The 6,336-nt window shown below is 43.8% G+C and overlaps 1 pseudogene; it reads right to left on the minus strand.

The window, feature by feature from the left end:
* Nucleotides 1-217: 217 nt before the first annotated feature.
* Nucleotides 218-779, minus strand: LOC102768280 (annotated as a pseudogene).
* Between the last annotated feature and the right edge of the window lie 5,557 nt (nucleotides 780-6,336).

Below are 6,336 nucleotides of genomic sequence, written 5' to 3' on the forward strand. Positions count from 1 at the left end.
TTGCATGAGAACAAACCAATCAGGAATTGGAGTGGAGACTTCTATCCATGTAAATCAGCTCTCCTCTAACTGTGAGAGCACATTTTCCCTTTCCACCAAAGCCTGTGTTACTTCAGCTGAGCTGAGGCACTAAAAATGTTTAGGGGAGTAGACCAGAGCAGGGCAAAGCAGAGAGACTTGGGGCACACCTCACAGCTGTGCCATTTTGACAGTCATGCTATATCACAGTTGAGCATTGTATTGGCACCAATGACCATAGGTTGACAGTACAAATGAGCATTTCCTGGAGCTTTACAAAGTCACAGTGGTTTTCATTTTCTAGTTGTACAATACCCCAAGGGTACTGGTGAGTTTTGACCATCTTGTTCCCAGCTTTTATCTCATCCATACATCCTACAACAGCAAGTGGCAAGTATCCATTCACTGGAGCATTAATTATAACAGTTTTATCATCTGATGATAATGGGTATGTCTGGGCACTGTTGCTGAACAATTCACTCATGAGTTTGATCTTAAACTTCTATAATTCAGTTTTAGAAATGCCATCTGCTATGGCAATCACTGTATGAAGTTTACTTTGCTGTCAAGGCTATTAGTGGCTAAGGGATCAACTATCTGTTGGTGACATGAAGTAGAGGCATGCATGGATCCAAGAATTATGGTAGTTAAAAGAGAACCTTTAATCTTTAGTTCTTGGAAATTGGCCTTGAACTGAGCATCTATGTGTCAACTCTTGGTTGGTAGCTCTCTTCTTTATTTATTTGGTTACCAAATCCCATTGTATTCACAATGGTCAATTTCAATTGAACATTACTTCCTTGGAATTCATATGTCTCTGCTTTAATTAAGCCTAACATGTGGGTAAAAATATGAGGATTCATGATCTTTAAAATTAGTATTAAACAATGTGTCAATCATCACTGACTTTCCAATTTCAGCTTCCCCAACACAGAGAATATAAAAACAGAAGCCTTGTTGAATGGATCTATTGACCAGCTGACCATGCAAACTCCAAAAACCAAAGTGGCCACATAGTTAAATAATAAATATTTTCTCTTTTTTGTCTCTGTTCATCATCAGATACTTTGTTACAGAAGACCAGAGAAAAACCAAGCCATGCTTAGAGAAAGGGAGTTACATTTTATTATTAAATTCTGTGCAGGCCCAGAGAAAAATGTGTCTTTCAAATTCTGGGTCCCCCAACAGGGAGGAAACTCCCTTTATTTATACTTTTTCCAGTCCTTTGTCTCCCAAATTTGGAATGAGACTTCCGGACCTTCTGAGAAAGAAGGCCTGCGTGCCGAGAAGGGGCCATGAGACCATATCTCAAGGCCTGGCCTGGTGTCAGCACTGACAACTCTGTCTGGGGCATAGTTTACAGCTTCTCTGGAATGGGAGTAGTCTTATTTTCCTTATTATTTAAGCAAGCAAGCATTTACAGAAGCCAGAATAGCAGGGTTAAAATTTCAGCAGTTTTTATATAAGATGGATGCTTCAACTTGAGAGCACATACAAGTTTTGTCGCCATGTGAGACTGAAAGAGCAGGTGCCATATCATCTCAGAGGGCATGGTCCCATGTGGAGTGGAGTGAAACTGGCTGAGGGACAGTGAAGCTGTGGCCTCAGCCCTGGCCCCCGAGTGGTGCATCCTAGTGGCCAAAGGAAACAAGGGGAACCGGGAAGGCTTAGTGTGGGCCACGGCTGGAGGCAATATTTTCTTAATCTTTGACTATAAGCCACATGACAATCAAAGCAAATGAAAATTTAGCTAAAGCCTATACCTATATCTCTAGACTCGATACCTAAACCTGCTTAGTTGAGTGTTGGCTTCAGTAACAATGCAAGCAAGAAGACAGCAATATCTTTTTTAAAAATATTTTTTTTATTGATTTCAGAGAGGAAAGGAGAGGGAGAGATAGAAACATCAATGATGAGAGAGAATCATCAATCAGTTGCCTCCTACACACCCCCTACTGGGGATCAAGCCCACAACCAGGCATGTGCCCTCACCCAGAATCAAACTGTGACCTCCTGGTTCATGGGTTGACACTCAACCACTGAGCCACACTGACCAGGTGACTGCAATATTTTTTAAAGAACTGCAATTAAAAACCAAAACTGTCGACCTAGAATTTGATTCCCCAGGAAAATATCTTTTAAAACCAATGGTAGTGCCCAGCCAGTATTGCTCAGTGGTTGAGTATTGACCTATGCACCAAGAGGTCACGTGTTCAATTCCCAATCAGGGCACATGCCCAGGTTTCAGGATTGATCTCTGACAAGGGGTGTATAGGAGGCAGCCAATTGATGTTGATGTTTCTCTCTCATCAATGTTTCTCTCTCTCTCTCCCTTGCCTTTCCTCTCTTTCTTAAAAACATAAAAAACTAAAGGCAATTAAAAGGAATATCATTTAGCCATAAAAAGGAATGAAGGCCTGATATATGCAACAAAGTAGATGAATTGGAAGAGTTCCAAGTGAGATGAAATAAAAATAAGCCTTTTCATCAGGAATCCACCAGACAGGTCAAAACAAACCACCACAATTACTTGAGAACTAGAGGCCCAGTGCATGAAATTTGTTCATGGTGGGGGAGGGTTCCCCCCCCAGCCCAGCCTGCACCCTCTCCAATCTGGGACCCCTCGGGTTCGGGCCTAAATCAGCAATTGGACATCCCTCTCATAATCTGGGACCACTGGCTCCTAACTGCTCGCCTGCCCTGCCTGCCTGATCGCCCCTAACTGCCCCTCATCACCACTGCTGGCCTGGTCGTCCTTCATTGCACCCCCCAACCCCCTGCTGGCCTGGTCGCCCCTCACTGCCTCCCCACCCCCGCCCGCACGGCCTGGTTGCCCCACACAGCCTGCTGTTCAGTCGTTTGGTTGTCCCTCACTAACTCCCCTGCAGGTCTGGTCGTCCCACACAGCCTGCTGTTCAGTCGTTTGGTTGTGCCTCACTAACTCCCCCGGCAGGCCTGGTCGTCCCACACAGCCTGCTGTTCGGTTGTTACTCTGAGGGCATCTTGACCAATTTGCATATTACCCTTTTATTAGTATAGATAAGGTCCATCTGCTCCCTCTGGTGCCAGGAATGTAGGCTGTAGTCTACCAAGGCTACCACTGACCTGAAGAGCAGAGCATGGGGCCAGGGTAAGTTAAAAATGTACCGGCAGGCCTGGTCGTCCCACACAGCCTGCTGTTCGGTTGTTACTCTGAGGGCATCTTGACCAATTTGCATATTACCCTTTTATTAGTATAGATAAGGTCCATCTGCTCCCTCTGGTGCCAGGAATGTAGGCTGTAGTCTACCAAGGCTACCACTGACCTGAAGAGCAGAGCATGGGGCCAGGGTAAGTTAAAAATGTACACAGCTGTCTTATCGAGACTCAGCTGGGTGGGGTTTTTTTCTTTCTTTTTCTTGGGAGGGGGGTCTTGAATAAACATTCACTTGGCTGCTGTAAACTTTTGATTACTTTCTAGCATTCAGATAAGGTTGATTGTGATGGTTTTTGCCAGTTTACTCCCTGATTCTGTGGAGGAACACTTACTGATTTCCCTATCCTGCCACTTTTGCTGATCTCACCCCCCATGTCCTTTTCTGCCCTGTGATTTTGCCTCTGCCCCATCAAGAGATGGAGTCTGGTTCCTCTCCCTTTTAGTCTGGACTGGCTTTAGTGACTCAGAGATAATCAATAGAAAGGGATGGAAGTTACACTGCATCACTAAGAAAGCCAAGTCAAAAGACTTCTTAGAACACTTTCACACGACCATCAAGCTGTGAGGAAGGCCCCAGTCCAGGCACCAGACACGTAAGTGAAGAAGCTTCCAGATGAGCTCACAGCCAGCCATGTCAGCAGCCACCAACCGCACAAATTCTCCCAAGGCACCAACATTCCCACAGAAGCACAGGCATCACAAAATGGTTGTGGCGCCATCTCACTCAAGGTAAAGTTTATGTACTGAGTAAAGTTCCACACAACCTAACCCTATCTCCTCTCTGATCTCAGTTCTGTGCACGCTCTCCCTCCCTAATTCTGTTCCAGCCACATGGGCCACCTCACTGATAATCCAACAAGCAGCATACTGCCCGCCCCTACCTCAGAGCCTGTGCATTGCTGTTCCTCTCATGTGGAATAGTCTTCCTCCAGAGATCCCTCCCCCCGTCAGGTTCTTTGCTCACATGTCGTAGTGATGCCTCTCTGATCACCTGCACTAATTTCCTGGGGTTGCTGTAACATATTACTGCAAACTTAGTGACTTAAAACAACACAAACCATCTCATAGTTCTGGAAGTCAGAAACTGAAAGTGGGTCTTAATAGAGCTAAAATCAGGGTGTCACAAAGCTATGTTCCTTCTGGAGGCTCTAAGGAGAACATAGTCACAGTTTCGGGAGATTAGGACATGGACATTTTGGGGCCATTTTTCTTGTCCAACACACTACCCTGCTAAAAATTGTAATTTCCTCCATCCCAGCATTTCCAATTTATTTACTCTATTTAATTTTCTCTCTTTTTTTACCTGTTTAATTTTTTCCATAATTCTTATTACCTTCTAAAATAATATATAGCCCTAACAGGTTTGGCTCAGTGGATAGAGTGCCGGCCTTTGTACTGAAGGGTCCCAAGTTCGATTCCAGTCAATATATAACTCATTTATTTATCACATTGTTTATTATCTGCTTTGTCCTGTTAGACTGTAAGCTCCTGCTATAACCTGTCATCTAGAAGAGTGCCAGACACATAACAGGAACTCAAATGACCTGTGAATGAATAAACGGGTCACTCTCCAGAAGCCTAGACCTTAATCCACTCCCTCCTGCAATGTATGGGAGCGGGGGAGGCTATTTCCCTATGCCCAGACCAGGTGTTTATATAGTTCACTCATGTGTTTTTATCACATACTATGTACTTACTGGTCTGTCCTGTTGGTCAATGCCACTGCTACTCCAGCCAACACTTGGTATATCCAGCTTTCTAATTTTTATCTGATCAATAGATGTTAACCAGGGGTGGGCGAACTTTTTGACTCGAGGGCCACAATGGGTTCTTAAACTGGACCGGAGGGCCAGAACAAAAGCATGGATGAAGTGTTTATGTGAACTAATATAAATTCAAAGTAAACATCATTACATAAAAGGGTACGATCTTTTTTTTCAATAGTTTTATTCATTTCAAATGGGCCAAATCTGGCCCGTGGGCCATAGATTGCCCACGGCTGGGCTCGAATGTGCCAATAAGCAGTTTGGGCTTCCTGCCCTATCAATGGTCTGTTCCTGTCCCTTGTGTCTTTTTCTACTAGGGTTGTGGTCTTGTGATGTTTATTTGTAGGAATTCCTTGTAGTTGTTGAATTTCAATCACTCATTCATTTTAGATGTTGCAAATATCTTCTTTCTGTCCATTAATTATTAACTTCAGCCTGACCAGTGTGACTCATGGTTGAACATCAATCCATGAACCAAGATGTCACTGGTTCGATTCCTGGTTAAGGCACACGCCTGGGTTGCAGGCTCGATCCGCATTAGGGGTGTGCAGGAGGCAGCCAAACAATGTTTATGTCTCATCGATGTTTCTGTCTCTCTACCCCTCTTCCTTCCTCTCTCTCTCTAAAATAAATAAAAACATATTTTTAAAAATATATATTAACTTCCGCTAAAGATGTCTTTCTTTGAAGAGAAACTCTTAAATTTTGACATGATTAAATTCATCCAATTTTTTCATTGTAGGATTCATACTTCTGATGTTTTGTTTTAGAAGTCCTCCCTTACCCCCAAGTCACTGCTGCTGTTATCACTGGCTGTATAACAAATTATACTAAATGTAGTGGTGAAAATAGCAATTATTTATTACACTTATCTATCATGGTTCTTACAGGTGACTGGGCTCAGCTGATCAGTTCTCACTTGGGATCTTTCAGACCATTGCAGCCAGATGGTGTCTAGGGCTGGAATCATCTCACTCACTCACTCATGTGTGGAAGTTGATGCTGTCAGCCAGAACCCAAAGCCTCCCCAGGTGCCTTGGGCTTCCTGCAGCACGGTGGGTGGACTCCAAGAGCACTAGTATGCACCCCTCCCAAATTCATATGTTGAAGCCCTATCCCTCAGTGTTACTGTATTTGGAGATAGGGCCTTTATTGAAGTAAAGTTAAATGAGGTCATAAGGGTAGAGCAATGATTCAATAGGGTTAGTGTCCTTATAAGGGACACCAGAGTGTTCTCTCTCTCCCTCTCTCTCTCTCTCTCTCTCTCTCAAATCAATAAACATATCCTCAGGTGAGGATAAAACACAAACAAACAATAAATGGGCTCCTGCTTCATGGAAGTTGTGGGGATTAGAG

This window comes from Myotis davidii, unplaced genomic scaffold (genome assembly GCF_000327345.1).
Source record: "Myotis davidii unplaced genomic scaffold, ASM32734v1 scaffold166, whole genome shotgun sequence".
Classification (NCBI taxonomy): domain Eukaryota; kingdom Metazoa; phylum Chordata; class Mammalia; order Chiroptera; family Vespertilionidae; genus Myotis; species Myotis davidii.